The sequence below is a fragment of the Ranitomeya imitator genome, unplaced genomic scaffold (genome assembly GCF_032444005.1).
Source record: "Ranitomeya imitator isolate aRanImi1 unplaced genomic scaffold, aRanImi1.pri SCAFFOLD_24, whole genome shotgun sequence".
In the NCBI taxonomy this organism is placed as follows: Eukaryota; Metazoa; Chordata; class Amphibia; order Anura; family Dendrobatidae; genus Ranitomeya; species Ranitomeya imitator.
This window is the reverse complement of record NW_027194605.1, coordinates 55,683-77,209: the sequence shown is the minus strand read 5'-3', so window position 1 is coordinate 77,209 and position 21,527 is coordinate 55,683. Positions and strand designations below refer to the sequence as shown.

Sequence of the window (21,527 nt, the reverse complement as noted above, 5' to 3'; positions counted from 1 at the left end):
AGTGTTTCTTACACCTGTTAGGAGGAGCATTTCAGGAATAAGCACACTAAGGCCTTAGTACTTTTCTGCTTATCTTTATCTGTCAACCAAGATGAAGAGGGCAGGGAGTAAGGGTCGTGGGCGTGGAGCAGGGAGAGGAGCAGGGAGAGGACATGGTGATTCTGTGCCTGCTGCGGGCACCGGTGACTCACCATCACCCAGTTTCAGCAGGGAACAGTCCTTCATGCGCAGCTTTGTCGGAGAGCGCCGTGCACCGCTGCTGCGTGAAGATCAAATTAAAGCTGTTGTCGGATGGATGGCAGCTAACGCATCGACTTCAATTAGTGCCACATCCTCTCAGGCACAGACCACTGGAGAGCAGTCATCTGTCTCTTCACCACCTGCCAAATTGGCCAGGCAGTCAGAGAGCCCAGGACAGGAGCCGTCTCTACTTTTGTTCTCTGAATCTCTTGGCTTGGAAACAGGGGGCCAGCCAAGCAGTATTTGAGATATGGAAGAAGAGGCAGTGTGAAGTGATGCCCAACAGCTTTGTCTCTCTGACTCTGAAGAGGCGGGTGGGTCAGTGCCTGCGGTGACCACAGCGCAGTACGCATCTGATGATGAAACTCAGGTGCCGCTTTCTGGTGCATACTGTGCTGCCGAGACTACCCAGGAGGAACAGTTGGTGGCAGAGGGTAGTGGAGATGATGAGGTCCTTGACCCATCGTGGCATGAGGAACAGGAAGGTGGTGGGAGCAGCTCAGAGGAAGAGATTCCCCTAACGGGCCAAAGAGGGAGAGGGAGGGGGAAGACTGCGAAGCCTGTAGCCTCCACTTTGGCACCAGTTAGGAGCCTGTCTCTTTCAAAAGCCAAAAAGGGCGCTCCCAAGACTTGCATTGCCTGGTCCTTTTTTGACACAGTTGCAGATGACATTTGTTTTGTCAAATGCAAGCTGTGTCATCAGAAAGTTAAAAGAGGTAAAAGTGTCAGCAACCTCAATACCACAAATATGTGGAAACATGTGCGGACCAGGCACGCGGTGGAGTTACAAAAACACACTGAAGACGTAGGCCAACCAACAGCGGCAGCTACCACCTCTTCAGCTCGTGTAGCTTCTTCCTCCAGCTCACGCACAGCTTGTTCGGCTTCCTCCTTGGATCGCCATGGAAGAACCTCTGGCACTGTTGTCCAGAGACCTAGTGTAATTCCACCCACAGCACCACGTTCCCAGTCATCCTCACACTCCCAGCCTAGTCTACAGCCATCGGTAGTACAGGCATGGGAGAAAGGGCGGGCATTCTCGGCAAACCACCCCCGAGCACAGGCTTTGAATGCAGGCATTGCCAAACTTCTGTCCCTGGAAATGCTCTCATTCAGGCTGGTGGAGACTGACAGCTTCCGTGACTTGATGGCATTGGCAGTCCCACAGTACAAGGTGCCCAGCCGCTTTTACTTCAGCAGGCAAGATGTCCCTGCCCTGCACAAGCATGTGGAGGGACAAATCAAACATGCGCTACTGAACGCCGTCAGTAGCAAGGTCCACCTCACCACCGATGCGTGGACCAGTCAACATGGACAGGGGCGATACCTTTCCGTCACTGCCCATTGGGTTAATGTTGTTGAGCCGGGTACAGACCGTGCGAGTGGCGCAGGACGTGTCCTGCCCACTCCAAGGATTGCAGGAATCCAGTCTGTACGCATTGACTCCTCCTCTTACACCAGTTCCTCAGATTCCTCGCTGCAGGATCCGTCACAGTCCACCTCCACATGGACCCGTGAACGTTTACCTGTTACGACTGACATGAGCACAGCCGTGGCCAAACATCAGCAGGCCGTCTTGAAATTAGTTTCGAAGCCACACAGCGCAGGAGCTCTGGAATGCCCTAAAGCAGGAGAGCGATGTGTGGTTTGTGCCAGCGAATCTCCAGCCAGGCATGGTAGTGTGTGACAATGGCCGAAATCTGGTGGCAGCTTTAGGCCTTGGCAACCTCACTCACATCCCATGTCTGGCACATGTGCTCAATTTGGTTGTGCAGAGTTTTCTGAGGGACTATCCGGATCTTGATGCACTTCTGCACAAGCCCCGCCTAGAGTGTGCTCACTTGCGGCGTTCCAGCTTGGCAAGATCCCGCATTGCTGCTCTGCAGCGTCGGTTTCGCCTTCCTGAACATCGCATCATATGTGACCTACCTACCAGGTGGAATTCCACGTTACATATGTTGGAGCGGTTGTGTGAGCAGCAGCAAGCAGTAATGGAGTACCAGCTGCATCAGGCGCAAAGAAGTTGCAGTCAGCGCCGCTCAGACTTCACAACCACAGAGTGGGCCACTATGAAGGACGTCTGCCAGGTTTTGCGTCCTTTTGATTATTCCACGCGGATGGCAAGTGCAGATGATGCACTAGTCAGCATGACTGTCCCCCTTATCTGCTTACTTCAAGAAACCCTGCAAGGGATAAGGGATGATGTGGAAGAGGTTGAGGATGAGGAGTCACCTTTTCCATCAGGTTCTGGACAGTCAGCGCCACGTGGTTCCTCACAAAGGGGTCGGCAGGGGACCCTTTGTGAGGAGGATGAGGAGGAGTCAATGGACGAGGAAGAGCTACGTCCAGAGGAGGGAGTTCCACCATTGTCCAGTAGTCAGTGTGTACAGCGAGGGTGGGGTGATGAAGAGCGGGCAGAGATCATGTCTCAAGCAGGGGACAGCGTTTCTGGGCCAGTTGGCAGTCTGCAGCACATGGTTGAGTTCATGTTGCAGTGCCTGAGAGACGACCGCCGCATCGACCACATTCTCAATGTGCCTGATTATTGGGTATACGCCCTCCTTGATCCTCGCTACCGTGACAATGTCCAAAACCTCATCCCGGCGTTGACACGGGAGCGTAAAATGCGGGAGTACCACGACACACTGGTGAATTCCATCATCTTCTCCAGTCCAACTGAGAGGAGTGCTGCTAGTGCTTTACAAAGCAGCTCAGTGCGTCGAGGCAGTGGAGGAGGAGGCTCTGCACAAAGAGGGAGCAGAAGCAGTGCCTCTGCCCAAGGCAAGCCAAGTATGGCACAACTGTGGAAAACTTTTGTGTGCCCGCCCCAAATGTCTACACCATCACCGGCGGCTCCAGTCAGCAGGAGGCAACGGTTCCGTCAGATGGTGATAGACTACATGGCTTGCCCTCTTAGTGTACTCCCAGACGGCTCTTCCCCGTTCAAGTTTTGGGTCTCTAAGCTGGATACATGGCCAGAGCTAAGCCAGTATGCATTGGAGGTGCTGGCTTGCCCTGCGGCTAGTGTCTTATCGGAACGTGTCTTTAGTGCCGCAGGTGGTGTACTAACAGACCGTCACATGCGACTATCCTCCGATAACGTTGACTGGCCTACTTTCCTGAAAATGAACCAGGCCTGGATCTCGCAGGAATTTGCCACTCCTCTGCCTGATTAAGTAATTGGGTGTCATCCAGGTCTCCTGATGTGTTCATCTTTCTACCACCTGAACTGCTATTCCTGGGCTCCAACACCGCCAGTTGCGGCTCAGAAGTGCAGGCTGCACAGTATAAACATACGACCCAGTGTTATTGGGTTTCAGTAACGTCAGCTGATCCCCAGCTGTGTAGCCGGCAATGTGTCCTGCAAACCGCCACGCTGGCACAACAACCTAAATGTAAGGGAACCTGCCCCCCCCCCCTCGGCGTTTGTTACTGAAAGAGCCATCTTGTGCAGCAGTAATGTTGCACAAGGAAAAGGTAGCTCTTTTATTTTAGCTCCTTGCACACACAGAACTTAACACTTATAAAATGTGCTCACTGATACCGTTATACCGTCCCGGAGCTGGGACTTTCCTTCATAATGTGATGCAGCACAGCCGTCATTCCTACCCCCTTGGTGCCATGCGCTGCCTCCTCAGCGTTGTTTTAAGCTGTCACGGAGCCTGCGCTGTTCTGTTATCCCTTGGCCATGGCCAGTTTGCGCTGCCTGTCTTCTGACATAATTTGGTGTCAGGATGGCTGCGCCTGTGCGCCCGCGCTGCCCGAGAACCCGCCTCGCAGTGTCTTCTGATTGAATCACACTGCGAGCCTGGGATCCATGGGCATGCACAGTGCATATCTACACCTCGGGCTCTCGCCCATCTCCCTCCGCCTTCTTTAGACTGTGCGCCGTCAGCTGATCCCTAATAGCATGCCACGGCCGTGACGCCGCACAGTCTGAAGAAGAGGGAAGGAGGGGAGTGAGAGTCGAGGATATGCACTGTGCATGTCCATGGATCCAAGGCCCGCAGTGGGATTACAATAGACGACACTGCGAGGTGAGATCTGGAGCAGCGTGGACGCACAGGCACTGACAGCCTGACACCAAATTATGTCAGAAGACAGGCAGCGCTAATTGGGCATGGCCAAGGGATAACAGAACAGCGCAGGCTCCGTGACAGCTTAAAACAACGCTGAGGAGGCAGCGCACGGCACCAAGGGGATAGGAATGACAGCTGTGCTGCGTCCCATTACGAAGGAAATTCCCACCTCCGGGACGGTTTTACGGTATAAGGCGACACATTTTTAGTGTTTACTTCTGTGTTTGCAAGGAGCATAATTAAAAGAGCAACCTTTTCCTTTTGCATCCTTAGTGCTGCACAAGATGGCTCTTTCAGCTACAAACGTCTTGGGGGGGGGTTAAAGATGCCTCTACCCTGTGCCAGTCATTACACTGGCTACCCATCCACTCCAGAATCCAGTACAAAACTACAACCCTCATCCACAAAGCACTCCATGGCTCAGCACCACCCTACATCTCCTCCCTGGTATCAGTCTACCACCCTACCCGTGCCCTCCGCTCCGCTAATGACCTCAGGTTAGCATCCTCAATAATCAGAACCTCCCACTCCCGTCTCCAAGACTTTACACGTGCTGCGCCGATTCTTTGGAATGCACTACCTAGGTTAATACGATTAATCCCCAATCCCCACAGTTTTAAGCGTGCCCTAAAAACTCATTTGTTCAGACTGGCCTACCGCCTCAATGCATTAACCTAACGATCCCTGTGTGGCCTATTTATAATAAATAAAAAAAAAAAAAAAAAAAAAAAGGTTCCTCGCATCATGTTCTCATACACTTTATGCAGTATTAGCCCTCTGTGTCTGTACTGCTACATACTTAGGCAGGTAACTGGTTCATGCAGCTTTACATGAACACCTGAGCCTTACACTATAGCTGGTCCGAATAACTAAAGCAATTGTTACCATCCACCTCTCGTGTCTCCCCTTTTCCCCATAGTTTGTAAGCTTGCGAGCAGGGCCCTCACTCCTCCTGGTATCTGTTTTGAACTGTATTTCTGTTATGCTGTAATGTCTATTGTCTGTACAAGTCCCCTCTATAATTTGTAAAGCGCTGCGGAATATGTTGGCGCTATATAAATAAAATTATTATTATTATATTATTATTATTAAAGGTTCCCTTTCAACTTGCTCCAATCAGGCTTCGGCCTACACTCTGTTCCTCTGCTCCTCCTGCTGTCCCTGGGCTCTAACACCGCCAGTTGGTGCCTGGAAGTGCTGTCTGCACAGTCAACAGTCGCTCCTCTGTTATTGGGGTTCAGTAACGTCAGCTGATCCCCAGCTGTGTGTGCGGCAATACCTCCAATCTGCTCCTTCTGCTGTCCCTGGGCTCTAACACCGCCAGTTGGTGCCTGGAAGTGCTGTCTGCACAGTCAACAGTCGCTCCTCTGTTATTGGGGTTCAGTAACGTCAGCTGATCCCCAGCTGTGTGTGCGGCAATACCTCCAATCTGCTCCTCCTGTTGTCCCTGGGCTCCAACACCGCCAGTTGGTGCCTGGAAGTGCTGTCTGCACAGTCAACAGTCGCTCCTGTTATTGGGGTTCAGTAACGTCAGCTGATCCCCAGCTGTGTATCCGGCAACGTGTCATGCGACCGCCACGCTGGCACAACTAAAATGTAAGGGGACCTGTTCCCCCCCCCCCTAGGCGTTTGTTACTGAAAGAGCCACCTTGTGCAGCACTAATACTGCACAAGGAAACGGTCGCTCTTGAAATTATGCTCCTTGCAAACGCTGAACTATACACTCATGTAATGTGTCCCCTCACACCGTCCAACCGTCCTGGAGGTGGGACTTTCCTTTGTAATGTGACGCAGCACAGCCGTCATTGCTACCCCCTTTGCACCTTGCGCTGCCTCCTTAGCGTTGTTTGATTCCGTCATGGACCCTGCGCTGTTATGTTATCCCTTGGCCATGCACAGTTTGCGCTGCCCGTCCTCTGACATCATTTGTTGTCGTCCTGGCTGCGCCTGTGCGTCCACGCTGCCCGAAATACCACCTCGCAGTGTCGCCTAATGTGATCCCACAGTGGGCCTGGTATCCATGGCCATGCGCAGTGCATATTGTAGCCTCTCACTCCCCTTCTTCACGCTTCTTCAGACTAGGCGGCGTCAGCTGATCCCTAATAGCATGCCACGGCGGTGACGCCGGACAGTCTGAAGAAGCAGGAAGGAGGTGAGTGAGAGGCGACGATATGCACTGCGCATGCCCATGGATCCCTGGCCCGCAGTGGGATTACATTAGATGACACTGCGAGGTTGGATCTCGGGCAGCTTGGACGCACAGGCACTGCCAGCCTGACACCTAAATGATGTCAGAAGACGGGCACCGATAACTGTGCATGGCCAAGGGATAACATTACAGCGCGGGCTCCCTGACAGAACCAAACTACGTTGAGGAGGTGGCGCACGGCACCAAGGGGGTTGGAATGACGGCTGTGCTGTGTCACATTACAAAGGAAAGTCCCACTTCCGGGACGGTTTGACGGTGTGAGGGGACACATTATATGAGTGTGTACTTCAGCGTTTGCAAGGCGCATAACTTTAGGAGCCACCATTTTCCATGTGCAGTATTACTGCTGTACAAGATGGCTCTTTCAGCAACAAATGCCTGGGGGGGGGTTAAAGGTTCCCTTTCAACTTGCTCCACTGCAGGCTTCGGCCTACACTCTGCTCCTCTTTGATTCCCTGGGTTTCAACACTGTCAGTTGCCACCTGGAAGTGTTGTCTACACAGAAAAAAACACCAGCTGATGTGTCAGTGGGGTTCAGCACCGCCAGCTGTTCCCCTGCTGTGTAGTCGGCAACGTGTCCAGCACAAGCCACGCTGGCACGACAGAACAAAAGCTGCCACCAGTGCAGGCTTCGGCCTACACTCTGCTCCTCTCCTCCTCCTGCTGACCCTGGGCTCTAACACCGCCAGTTTTTGCCCGGAACTGCGAGCTGCACAGAGAAAAACACCAGCCAATGTGTTAGTGGGGTTCAGCACCGCCAGCTGTTCCCCTGCTGTGTAGCCGGCAACGTGACCTGCAAACGCCACGCAGGCACATGAACTGAAATTGAAGGAAGCCTGCCCCCCACCCCCAGGTGTTTCTATGTATAACAGCCACCTTGTACAGCAGTACTGCTGCATTTGTACAAGGTGGCTGACTTTTTCTACTTGCCCACGTGGAACTCAACACGTACAAAATGTGTCTCATTAGAGACCATTACAATGTCCCTGAGGTGTGACTTTCCTTTTTAATGACACGCAGCACCCCCATTGTTAGCGCTGCCCGTCTTCTGACATCATCGGTTGGCTGGCTGTGCCTGTGCGTCCGCCCTGCCCGACACAACGCCCCTCGTTGTCTCATCTATTTTGACTGCGAGGGTGTGATTGATGGGCACGAGCAGTGCATATCGTCGCCAGTCTTCACTCCCCTCCTTCCGCCTTCTTCAGACTGTGCGGCCTCATGGCCGTGGCAGGCGATAAGGGATCAGATGAGGCCGCCCAGTCTGAAGCAGGTGTAAGGACATGTGTGAGCGGCGAACATATTTACTGCACAAGGCCACGAATCCCAGCACCGCAGTGTGACTTTATGAAAAGGCACTGTGGGTCTGGGATTTATGGCCATCGTTAACCGCACCGGCCAACATGAAATGAGGTCATAACACGGGCTGCGCTAACAGGGTATTGCCAAGGGATAACACAAGAGCGCAGACTACTGTACTGCAAATAACAACGCTCAGGAATCTGCGACCAGCACCTCGGTGTAAATTTTGACACCTGTGCTGCGTCTTCTTAAAAAGACAAGTCACGCCTCCACTACAGTTTGACAGTATAATGGGATAAATAGTGTACGTGTTTTATTCAGCGTGTGCAAGGAGCAAAATTAAGAGAGCAACCTTTGACTTGTGCAGCATTAATGCTGCACAAGGTGTGGCTCTTGTACCTTTCAACACCTGAGGGGGGTTAAAGGTTACCTTTGAAATTGGTTCACCTAGGCTTCGGCCTACACTCTGCTCCTCTCCTCCTCCTGCTGACCCTGGGCTCAAACAACGCTAGTTTTTGCCCGGAAGTGCTAGCTGCACAGAAAAAAACACCAGCCAATGTGTTAGTGGGGTTCAGCACCGCCAGCTGTTCCCCTGCTGTGTAGCCGGCATCGTCTCCAGCACAAGCCACGCTGGCACAACAGACCAAAAGCTGCCACCAGTGCAGGCTTCGGCCTACACTCTGCTCCTCTCCTCCTCCTGCTGACTCTGGGCTCAAACACCGCTAGTTTTTGCCCGGAAGTGCTAGCTGCACAGAGAAAAACACCAGCCAATGTGTTAGTGGGGTTCAGCACCGCCAGCTGTTCCCCTGCTGTGTAGCCGGCAACGTGACCTGCAAACGCCACGCAGGCACATGAACTGAAATTGAAGGAAGCCTGCCCCCCACCCCCAGGTGTTTCTATGTATAACAGCCACCTTGTACAGCAGTAATGCTGCATTTGTACAAGGTGGCTGACTTTTTCTACTTGCCCACGTGGAACTCAACACGTACAAAATGTGTCTCATTAGAGACCATTACAATGTCCCTGAGGTGTGACTTTCCTTTTTAATGACACGCAGCACCCCCATTGTTAGCGCTGCCCGTCTTCTGACATCATTGGTTGGCTGGCTGTGCCTGTGCATCCGCCCTGCCCGACACAACGCCCCTCGTTGTCTCATCTATTTTGACTGCGAGGGTGTGATTGATGGGCACGAGCAGTGCATATCTTCACCAGTCTTCACTCCCCTCCTTCCGCCTTCTTCAGACTGTGCGGCCTTATGGCCGTGGCAGGCGATAAGGGATCAGATGAGGCCGCCCAGTCTGAAGCAGGTGTAAGGACATGTGTGAGCGGCGAACATATTTACTGCACAAGGCCACGAATCCCAGCACCGCAGTGTGACTTTATGAAAAGGCACTGTGGGTCTGGGATTTATGGCCATCGTTAACTGCACCGGCCAACATGAAATGAGGTCATAAGACGGGCAGCGCTAAAAGGGCATTGCCAAGGGATAACACAAGAGCGCAGACTCCTGTACAGCAAATAACAACGCTCAGGAAGTTGCGCCAAGCACCAAGGCGTTATTTGGGACACCTGTGCTGCGTCTCCTTAAAAAGGCTAGTCACGACTCCACTACAGTTTGACTGTAGAATGGGCTAAATTGTGTACGTCTTTCATTCAGCGTGTGCAAGTAGGCAAATTAATAGAGCAACCTTTGACTTGTGCAGCATTAATACTGCACAAGGTGTGTCTTTTGTACTTTGTAACACCTGAGGGGGGGTTAAAGGTTTCCTTTGAAATTGGTTCAACTAGGCTTCGGCCTACACTCTGCTCCTCTCCTCCTCCTACTGACCCTGGGCTCAAACAACGCTAGTTTTTGCCCGGAAGTGCTAGCTGCACAGAGAAAAACACCAGCCAATGTGTTAGTGGGGTTCAGCACCGCCAGCTGTTACCCTGCTGTGTAGCCGGCATCGTGTCCAGCACTAGCCACGCTGGCACAACAGACCAAAAGCTGCCACCAGTGTAGGCTTCGGCCCACACTCTGCTCCTCTCCTCCTCCTGCTGACTCTGGGCTCAAACACCGCTAGTTTTTGCCCGGAAGTGCTAGCTGCACAGAGAAAAACACCAGCCAATGTGTTAGTGGGGTTCAGCACCGCCAGCTGTTACCCTGCTGTGTAGCCGGCATCGTGTCCAGCACTAGCCACGCTGGCACAACAGACCAAAAGCTGCCACCAGTGTAGGCTTCGGCCTACACTCTGCTCCTCTCCTCCTCCTGCTGACTCTGGGCTCAAACACCGCTAGTTTTTGACCAGAAGTGCTAGCTGCACAGAGAAAAACACCAGCCAATGTGTTAGTGGGGTTCAGCACCGCCAGCTGTTCCCCTGCTGTGTAGCCGGCAACGTGACCTGCAAACGCCACGCAGGCACATGAACTGAAATTGAAGGAAGCCTGCCCCACACCCCCAGGTGTTTCTATGTATAACAGCCACCTTGTACAGCAGTACTGCTGCATTTGTACAAGGTGGCTGACTTTTTCTACTTGCCCACGTGGAACTCAACACGTACAAATTGTGTCTCATTGAGACCATTCCACTGTCCCTGAGGTGTGACTTTCCTTTCTAATGATACGCAGCACCCCCCTTGGTAGCGCTTCACGTCTTTTGACATCATCGGTTAGCTGGTTGCGCCTGTGCGTCCGCCCTGCTCGAAACAACGCTCCTCGGTTTCTTATTTATTTTGTCAGCGAGGGTGTGGTTTATGGGCACGAGCAGTGCATATGTTCGCCTGTCTTAACTCATCTCCTTCCCCCTTCTTCAGACTGTGCGGCCTCATGGCCGTGGCATGCGAGAAGGGATCAGCAGAGGCCACCCAGTCTGAAGCAGGTGTAAGGACGTGTCTGAGCAGCGAAAATATTTACTGCTCAAGGCCACGAATCCCAGCACCGCAGTGTGACTTTATGAAAAGGCACTGTGGGTCTAGGATTTATGGCCATCGTTAACCGCACCGGCCAACATGAAATGAGGTCATAAGACGGGCAGCGCTAACAGGGCATTGCCAAGGGATAACACAAGGGCGCAGACTCCTGTACAGCAAATAACAACGCTCAGGAAGTTGCGCCAAGCACCAAGGCGTTATTTGGGACACCTGTGCTGCGTCTCCTTAAAAAGGCTAGTCACGACTCCACTACAGTTTGACTGTAGAATGGGCTAAATTGTGTACGTCTTTCATTCAGCGTGTGCAAGTAGACAAATTAATAGAGCAACCATTGACTTGTGCAGCATTAATACTGCACAAGGTGTGTCTCTTGTACTTTGTAACACCTGAGGGGGGTTAAAGGTTACCTTTGAAATTGGTTCAACTAGGCTTCGGCCTACACTCTGCTCCTCTCCTCCTCTTCCTGCTTCACCACGGGCTCTAACATCGCAAGTTTTTGCCCGAAAGTGCTAGCTGCACAGAGAAAAACACCCGCCATTGTGTTAGTGGGGTTCAGCAACGCCAGCTGTTCCCCCACTGTGTAGCCGGCAAAGTGTCATGCAAACGCAACGCAGACACAAAGCTGCCTCCACTGCAGGCTTCGGCCTACACTCTGCTCCCCCTGCTTACCCTTTGCTCCAACACCGCTACTTGGGGCTCTAGGAAGACAATCTTTAATAGGCAACGCATCCGGGTTCCAGCACCGCCAGCTGGTTCTCGGCAGTGTTTTTGTCACGGGTACTCCCTCGTGCCCAGCCTGGTTCCAGCACCGTCAGCTGTTTCCGGGTACTGTCAAACTCACTGAGACACCTATGCGTTGCCCCGTCGTGTTGCGGTCGAGTTAGCCAACTCCAGGGTGCCTCCAGTTTAGGAGCTTCCTATGTGGGCTGCGTGAATTGGTAGTCAAGGCTGGTTCTGTAGCGCCAGTAGGCCAAGCTCCCCCTGTAGGACTGTTGGGGTTCGGTAACTGCGGCTGCCTCGCGGCCTAGCTGTTCTCTCCTCTCCTGTGGACCTTCGGGTCCACCACCTGGTTCCAGCACCGTCAGCTGGTTCCAGGCCGAGCCTTTGGCTTAGGTGCCTCCTCCTGGGTATCCGAGTTCCGCCAATGTCAGGCGGTCCTTGGTAGTGCTTTTAAGCGCGGGCACCTACAGCTTAGTAACCGGGTTCCAGCACCGTTAGCTGGTCCTCGGTCGTGCCATTGGCTCTTGCACACTGGGGCGACGCATCCGGGTTCCAGCACCGCCAGCTGGTTCTCGGCAGTGTTTTTGTCACGGGTACTCCCTCGTGCCCAGCCTGGTTCCAGCACCGTCAGCTGTTTCCGGGTACTGTCAAGCTCACTGAGACGCCTATGCTTGCCCCGTCGTGTTGTGGTCGGTTTAGCCAACTCCAGGGTGCCTCCAGTTTAGGAGCTTCCTATGTGGGCTGCGTGAATTGGTAGTCAAGGCTGGTTCTGTAGTGCCAGTAGGCCAAGCTCCCCCTGTAGGACTGTTGGGGTTCGGTAACTGCGGCTGCCTCGCGGCCTAGCTGTTCTCTCCTCTCCTGTGGACCTTCGGGTCCACCACCTGGTTCCAGCACCGTCAGCTGGTTCCAGGCCGAGCCTTTGGCTTAGGTGCCTCCTCCTGGGTATCCGAGTTCCGCCAACGTCAGGCGGTCCTTGGTAGTGCTTTTAAGCGCGGGCACCTACAGCTTAGTAACCGGGTTCCAGCACCGTCAGCTGGTCCTCGGTCGTGCCATTGGCTCTTGCACACTGGGGCGACGCATCCGGGTTCCAGCACCGCCAGCTGGTTCTCGGCAGTGTTTTTGTCACGGGTACTCCCTCGTGCCCAGCCTGGTTCCAACACCGCCAGCTGTTTCCGGGTACTGTCAAGCTCACTGAGACGCCTATGCTTGCCCCGTCGTGTTGCGGTCGGGTTAGCCAACTCCAGGGTGCCTCCAGTTTAGGAGCTTCCTATGTGGGCTGCATGAATTGGTGGTCAAGGCTGGTTCTGTAGTGCCAGTAGGCCAAGCTCCCCCTGTAGGACTGTTGGGGTTCGGTAACTGCGGCTGCCTCGCGGCCTAGCTGTTCTCTCCTCTCCTGTGGACCTTCGGGTCCACTACCTGGTTCCAGCACCGTCAGCTGGTTCCAGGCCGAGCCTTTGGCTTAGGTGCCTCCTCCTGGGTATCCGAGTTCCGCCAACGTCAGGCGGTCCTTGGTAGTGCTTTTAAGCGCGGGCACCTACAGCTTAGTAACCGGGTTCCAGCACCGTCAGCTGGTCCTCGGTCGTGCCATTGGCTCTTGCACACTGGGGCGACGCATCCGGGTTCCAGCACCGCCAGCTGGTTCTCGGCAGTGTTTTTGTCACGGGTACTCCCTCGTGCCCAGCCTGGTTCCAGCACCGTCAGCTGTTTCCGGGTACTGTCAAACTCACTGAGACACCTATGCGTTGCCCCGTCGTGTTGCGGTCGAGTTAGCCAACTCCAGGGTGCCTCCAGTTTAGGAGCTTCCTATGTGGGCTGCGTGAATTGGTAGTCAAGGCTGGTTCTGTAGTGCCAGTAGGCCAAGCTTACCCTGTAGGACTGTTGGTGTTCGGTAACTGCGGCTGCCTCGCGGCCTAGCTGTTCTCTCCTCTCCTGTGGACCTTCGGGTCCACCACCTGGTTCCAGCACCGTCAGCTGGTTCCGGGCCGAGCCTTTGGCTTAGGTGCCTCCTCCTGGGTATCCGAGTTCCGCCAACGTCAGGCGGTCCTTGGTAGTGCTTTTAAGCGCAGGCACCTACAGCTTAGTAACCGGGTTCCAGCACCGTCAGCTGGTTCTCGGTCGTGCCATTGGCTCTTGCACACTGGGGCAACGCATCCGGGTTCCAGCACCGCCAGCTGGTTCTCGGCAGTGTTTTTGTCACGGGTACTCCCTCGTGCCCAGCCTGGTTCCAGCACCGTCAGCTGTTTCCGGGTACTGTCAAGCTCACTGAGACGCCTATGCTTGCCCCGTCGTGTTGTGGTCGGGTTAGCCAACTCCAGGGTGCCTCCAGTTTAGGAGCTTCCTATGTGGGCTGCGTGAATTGGTAGTCAAGGCTGGTTCTGTAGTGCCAGTAGGCCAAGCTCCCCCTGTAGGACTGTTGGGGTTCCGTAACTGCGGCTGCCTCGCGGCCTAGCTGCTCTCTCCTCTCCTGTGGACCTTCGGGTCCACCACCTGGTTCCAGCACCGTCAGCTGGTTCTCGGCAGTGTCTTTTGCTCTTGTACCTTCTGCTCCCCATCCTGGTTCCAGTACCGTCAGCTGGTTCCGGACAGAGCCTTTGGCTTAGGTGCCTCCTTCTGGGTATCCAAGTTCCACCAACGTCAGGTGGTCCTTGGTAGTGCTTTCAGGCACGGGTACCTCCTGCTTAGTAACCGGGTTCCAGTAACGTCAGCTGGTCCTCGGTAGTTTCATTGGCTCTTGGACCTTCGGCTACCCATCCGGGTTCCAGTACCGTCAGCTGGTTCTCGGCAGTGTCTTTTGCTCTTGTACCTTCTGCTCCCCATCCTGGTTCCAGTAACGTCAGCTGGTTCCGGGCAGAGCCTTTGGCTTAGGTGCCTCCTTCTGGGTATCCGAGTTCCGCCAACGTCAGGCAGTCCTTGGTAGTGCTTTTTAGCACGGGTACCTCCTGCTTAGTAACCGGGTTCCAGTAACGTCAGCTGGTCCTCGGTAGTTCCATAGGCTCTTGAACCTTCGGGTAGCCATCCGAGTTCCAGTTCCATCAGCTGGTTCTTGGCATTTTCTCAGCCTTCTTGTACCTTCTGCTACATTTCCAAGTTGAAGACCCTAAAGTCGACGACCCGGAAGACCACCCCGATGACGACGACGACGGCGGAGACGACGACGGCGTAGACGACGACCCTGGAGACGACGACCCTGGAGACGACGACATGGAAGACCGAGAAGCAGAAGAACAAGAGGCTGCAGAACAAAGAGCAGAAGAACATTAAGCATAACACTTAATATCAGAGCAAAAGATATGATCTAAATTATATGCAGAAGAAGACTAAGCAGTGTATGGGGGTGAGTCCGTTCCTCCTCGTGGTGCCCCTGGATAAAGCCTGATGCTGCAGGCCAAACTGAACGCGGACAAATGTAACTTTTGTGACTGGCAGAACGGAAGGTGTAATCTTCAAACTTTTATAGATAACAACTACGGGAATGCCTGTCACAAATGAGAATATGATGAAGAAGTAGAATAGGAATAATAATAATAGTTGAATAAAATGAATATGTAGAATAGGAAGAATAATAATAGTTGAATAAAATGAATATGAAGAATGTAATAACAAAAAAAATAGGTAGAAGATGAAGAAGAAGATGAATAAGGTGAAGAAGAAGTTGATGTCAAAGATGCTGATGATGATGAAGATGAAAGTGTGGGAAAAGTAAAAAAAAAGAAGGGGAAGGGCTTGGAATAGTGAAACATCAATATCTGACAAAATAAAAAAAATATTTACATAGTCAATATCTTTGTCACTCCGAACGTCTTTAAAAAAAAAACAAAAACATGCTATTCTATTTGATTGGGCTAAACCTCTATGACTTTAATGTCTCCGCCACCTCCCCAAATACATCCTACATTATTCTTAGTTGTTTTCCTTCATGTAGAATGAACCTACAAGGAAAGAAAGGGTTTATTTTAATTCCGATATTTTGGTCCCATTGACTTGCATTGGGATCGGGTATCGGTATCGGCGATATCCGATATTTTTTGAATATCGGCCGATCCAATCCGATACCGATACTTTCCGATATCGGAAGGTATAGCTCAACACTAGTGAAAACCACTACACTACAGAAACGGAGCGAAAAAAGTTACTGTGGTCATGGCAAGGAATAAAGATCAAGGATTGAAAGTCAAAATGCATTGTTTCTGCCCAGTTTCGAACTGGGGACCTTTCACGTGTGAGGCGAACGTGATAACCACTACACTACAGAAACTAGATGAAAGATGTTACTGGGCTCACGATAAGCAATCGAGATCAAGAACTGAAAGTCAATAGCTTTGTCAGCAAAGCATAATGGCATGTTTCTGCCCAGTTTTGAACTGGGGACCTTTCGCGTGTTAGGCGAACGTGATAACCACTACACTACAGAAACTCCGTGCTAAGCTCAAACTGTTCAAACACAGCGAAATGAAATTGAAAAAAAATGATCCAGCCAAACTCAACAGGTCTTCCTCTATGTCTGAACACAGGACAAAGTGCACTTTTCAATCAAGGAACCTTTCATTTGTCAGACTACTGAAAAAACGAAAAAACATGGAAACAAAACCATTTTGCAAAAAAAAATCTCATGCCTTTGTCCAAAAGCCAAAAAGAAAGAGAAAAAGCAAGTAGATGCCTGGTTTCGCACCTTGATCCTATCAGGTGTTACTTGAACTAGAAAAACGTATACAATGTCAAAAACACACACTCTTGACAAAAGCAGACGCATGTAGAAATCATCAAAGGGGTAAAAATGATGCTGATTACACCAACAATATACACTTGTGATCAAAATAAAGAGAAAACGCATGCTTCTGCCCGGGAACGAACCGGAGACCTTTCGCGTATAAAGCGAACGTGATAACCACTACACTACAGAAACTAGATAAAAGACGTTACTGGGCTCACGACAAGCAATCGAGATCAAGAACTGAAAGTCAATAGCTTTGTCAGCAAAGCATAATGGCATGTTTCTGCCCAGTTTTGAACTGGGGACCTTTCGCGTGTTAGGCGAATGTGATAACCACTACACTACAGAAACTCCGTGCTAAGCTCAAACTGTTCAAACACACCGAAATGAAATTGAAAAAAAATGATCCAGCCAAACTCAACAGGTCTTCCTCTATGTCTGAACACAGGACAAAGTGCACTTTTCAACCAAGGAACCTTTCATTTGTCAGACTACTGAAAAAAAGAAAAAACATGGAAACAAAACCATTTTGCAAAAAAAAATCTCATGCCTTTGTCCAAAAGCCAAAAAGAAAGAGAAAAAGCAAGTAGATGCCTGGTTTCGCACCTTGATCCTATCAGGTGTTACTTGAACTAGAAAAACGTATACAATGTCAAAAACACACACTCTTGACAAAAGCAGACGCATGTAGAAATCATCAAAGGGGTAAAAATGATGCTGATTACACCAACAATATACACTTGTGATCAAAATAAAGAGAAACCGCATGCTTCTGCCCGGGATCGAACTGGGGACCTTTCGCGTGTGAGGCGAACATGATAACCACTACACTACAGAAACTAGATGAAAGACGTTACTGGGCTCATGACAAGCAATCGAGATCAAGAACTGAAAGTCAATAGCTTTGTCAGCAAAGCATAATGGCATGTTTCTGCCCAGTTTTGAACTGGGGACCTTTCGCGTGTTAGGCGAATGTGATAACCACTACACTACAGAAATGGAGCGAAAAAGGTTACTGTGGTCATGGCAAGGAATAAAGATCAAGGATTGAAAGTCAAGATGCATTGTTTCTGCCCAGTTTAAAACTGGGGACCTTTCGCGTGTGAGGCGAACGTGATAACCACTACACTACAGAAACTCCATGCTAAGCTCAAACTATTCAAACACACCGAAATGAAATTGAAAAAAAATGATCCAGCCAAACTCAACAGGTCTTCCTCTATGTCTCAACACAGGACAAAGTGCACTTTTCAACCAAGGAACCTTTCATTTGTCAGACTACTGAAAAAAAGAAAAAACATGGAAACAAAACCATTTTGCAAAAAAAAATCTCATGCCTTTGTCCAAAAGCCAAAAAGAAAGAGAAAAAGCAAGTAGATGCCTGGTTTCGCACCTTGATCCTATCAGGTGTTACTTGAACTAGAAAAACATATACAATGTCAAAAACACACACTCTTGACAAACGCAGACACATGTAAAAATCATCAAAGGGGTAAAAATTATGCTGATTACACCAACAATATACACTTGTGATCAAAATAAAGAGAAACCGCATGCTTCTGCCCGGGATCGAACCGGAGACCTTTCGCGTGTAAAGCGAACGTGATAACCACTACACTACAGAAACTAGATAAAAGACGTTACTGGGCTCACGACAAGCAATCGAGATCAAGAACTGAAAGTCAATAGCTTTGTCAGCAGAGGATAATGGCATGTTTCTGCCCAGTTTTGAACTGGCGACCTTTCGCGTGTTAGGCAAATGTGATAACCACTACACTACAGAAACGGAACGAAAAAGGTTACTGTGGTCATGGCAAGGAATAAAGATCAAGGATTGAAAGTCAAAATGCATTGTTTCTGCCCAGTTTCGAACTAGGGACCTTTCGTGTGTGAGGAAAACGTGATAACCACTACACTACAGAAACTAGATGAAAGACGTTACTGGGCTCACGACAAGCAATCGAGATCAAGAACTGAAAGTCAATAGCTTTGTCAGCAAAGCATAATGGCATGTTTCTGCCCAGTTTTTAACTGGGGACCTTTCGCGTATTAGGCGACCGTGATAACCACTACACTACAGAAACTCCATGCTAAGCTCAAACTGTTCAAACACACCGAAATGAAATTGAAAAAAATGATCCAGCCAAACTCAACAGGTCTTCCTCTATGTCTGAACACAGGACAAAGTGCACTTTTCAACCAAGGAACCTTTCATTTGTCAGACTATTGAAAAAAGGAAAAGCATGGAAATAAAACCATGTTGCAAAAAAAATCTCATGCCTTTGTCCAAAAGCCAAAAAGAAAGAGAAAAGGCAAGTAGATGCCTGGTTGCGCACCTTGATCCTATCAGGTGTTACTTGAACTAGAAAAACGTATACAATGTCAAAAACACACACTCTTGACAAAAGCAGACGCATGTAGAAATCATCAAAGGGGTAAAAATGATGCTGATTACACCAACAATATACACTTGTGATCAAAATAAAGAGAAACCGCGTGCTTCTGCCCGGGATCAAACCGGAGACCTTTCGCATTGAAACCTCGATTCTCCGGTGATTCCATTCAACAGGTTAAAATCATCATCTCCCTGCTGCGTGGTGATCCACAGGATTGGGCATTTATCCTGGAATCTGGGGATCCTGCTTTGCTTAATGTAGACTCCTTCTTTCAGACGTTAGGATTACTGTATGATGAACCTAATTTGGTGGATCAAGCTGAGACCTTGTTGGCCCTGTCTCAGGGGCAAGAGGCGGCTGAATTGTATTGTCAGAAATTCAGAAAATGGTCTGTGTTGACTAAATGGAATAATGATGCTTTGGCGGCAATTTTCAGAAAGCGTCTTTCTGAATCCGTTAAAGATGTTATGGTGGGGGTTCCCACACCCTCCAATCTGAGTGATTCTATGTCTCTGGCCATTCAGACTGACCGGCGCTTGCGGGAGCGCAGAACTGTGCGCGCTATGGCGTTATCCTCAGAACAAATTCCTGAGCCTATGCAGTGTGATAGGATTCTGTCTAAAACAGAACGACAAGGTTTCAGACGTCTCAATAGGTTGTGTTATTATTGTGGCGACGCTTCCCATGTCATTTCTGTCTGCCCTAAGCGGACAAAGAGGATCGCCAGTTCAATTTCCATCAGTACTGTACAACCTAAATTTCTGTTATCTGTGTCCTTGATTTGTTCATTGTCATCATGTTCTGTCATGGTGTTTGTGGATTCAGGCGCCACCTTAAACTTAATGGACTTTGACTTTGCTAGGCGTTGTGGTTTTCCCTTGCAGCATTTGCAGAACCCTATTCCTTTAAGGGGCATTGATGCTACACCCTTGGCTAAAAATAAGCCCCAGGTTTGGACACAGGTGACCATGCGCATGACGCCAGCACATCAGGAAGATTGTCGATTTCTGGTGTTGCATAATTTGCATGATGCTATCGTGCTGGGTTTTCCGTGGTTACAGGTACATAATCCTGTTTTGGATTGGAAGTCCATGTCTGTGACTAGTTGGGGTTGTCAGGGGGTTCATAATGATGTTCCTCTGATGTCTATCGCCCCTTCTTCCTCTTCTGAAATTCCGGAGTTTTTGTCTGATTTTCAGGATGTATTCGATGAGCCCATGTCCAGTTTCCTTCCACCGCACAGGGACTGCGATTGTGCTATTGACTTGATTCCAGGCTGTAAGTTTCCTAAGGGCCGACTTTCAACCTGTCTGTAACTGAACATGCCGCCATACGGAGCTATATTAAGGAGTCTTTGGAGAAAGGGCATATTCGGCCATCTTCTTCACCGTTGGGAGCGGGGTTCTTTTTTGTTGCTAAAAAAGATGGTTCCTTAAGACCCTGTATTGATTATCGCCTCTTGAATAAGATTACGGTCAAGTTTCAATACCCCCAGAAATTTAAAAAATGTAACAGCTTTATTAAATATATTAATTACACAAAATAACAGACTCGACATACAGCGTACACATAAAGTCCATGTACGGCGGACAAAGACCACTGCAAATAACACCTTGGGTACAGACTGTGCATAAACCAATAGCTACCAGAAACATGTCAGTACTGAACATGGATCTCTTGTATATCGTTAAGGTGCATGGTGCAAACTACATGTGCCCAGTAAAGCCATGTCAATAGTATCTCATCAGACTAAAGTCAGTAACAACCCAAAAAGACACATGGAGCACATGTCCCAAAATGTAAAAAATGTACGTTTTTATTATAATAATATCTAAAAAACATATCAAGTCAAAATACTCATAACATATACAGAGCATACAATAGGGGAACACTAAGGAAAGCACTGAAAGTATTAAAAAGACGGAAAACCCCAGTATGCCGCTAATACGGCTTAGTAATATCAATGCCATAAAGTGCACAATTTCAGGCAAGAAAACCACCACTCCCGAACATCTATAGGTGAGACAATACACCTCCCCAAGTGAGGTGCCGCTAACCACAACGCGGCCTATGTCATAATCATTGGTAATTTTAGTGGTTCTTACCCATCAGATCAGAGTACGGCATACAGGGGTCACCGCCGCAGCCCCAACGCGCGTTTCGCGTTGGCTTCGTCAGGGGGCAGTGCAGTGCATAGGACTGGGCCTGATTTTATAATGCCCGACCATCCGGAACAGGTGCGCCTAATTGCGGCGCATGTCCCCCATTAGTCTCGCCGGGAAATGCATCCCGGGCCGCATCCAACATGGCGCCGCGGTTCACAGTCACGTACTAGTGATGCCACTGACCCGCAGACGTCATTACCGGGAGCCGCCCACAATGCCCCAGCCGCAGACCATGGAAGACATGCGCACTAGGCACCAAACAGCAGGTACAAGTATAACCCTCATAACCTTCACTCGCATATGCGAGATTGCATAGAGACAAAGTGCAAAACGTGCATACCGTCAGGCGGACTACGTGAAATTGAATACGTGAATACTATGTATATAAAAAAGAAAAGAAAGAGAGAGAACTAGTGAACAGTAGCTAGAGGAGAATTGGAACATTGGATAACACTATAGTTTAGACAAAAGCCAGGTATGATGGTGTTATTCAATGATAATATATATTTCACAAACAATTCCTGCACATATGTTGTTTTCATAGTTAATCCAATGCACACCACACCGGCTATATCCAATGTAACAAAAGCTCCTCACAATACCCCACAAAGTGAACAAAGAAGACAAAATGAACCAAACATATGTTAATATTAATACATATCCAAAATAGACATATCATAAAAGTAAGAAACACTGACTCTATGTTTGAGGGACAGGCTGTGGACCTTGGGGAGAGGTTTAGGGCACGTGGGTATAGTGGCCGCTCAATTAAGAAGGGCTACCTCAGAGCTAGAAAATC

General features: G+C 50.0%; 2 non-coding genes across 2 annotated transcripts; both read right to left on the bottom strand.

The window, feature by feature from the left end:
• Positions 1-15,797: 15,797 nt before the first annotated feature.
• TRNAV-AAC (transfer RNA valine (anticodon AAC)) lies at positions 15,798-15,870 on the bottom strand. The gene has a single exon. It is a non-coding gene; the product is annotated as a tRNA-Val (tRNA).
• A 1,851-nt stretch (positions 15,871-17,721) lies between these two features.
• On the bottom strand, positions 17,722-17,794 carry TRNAV-UAC (transfer RNA valine (anticodon UAC)). The gene has a single exon. It is a non-coding gene; the product is annotated as a tRNA-Val (tRNA).
• Between the last annotated feature and the right edge of the window lie 3,733 nt (positions 17,795-21,527).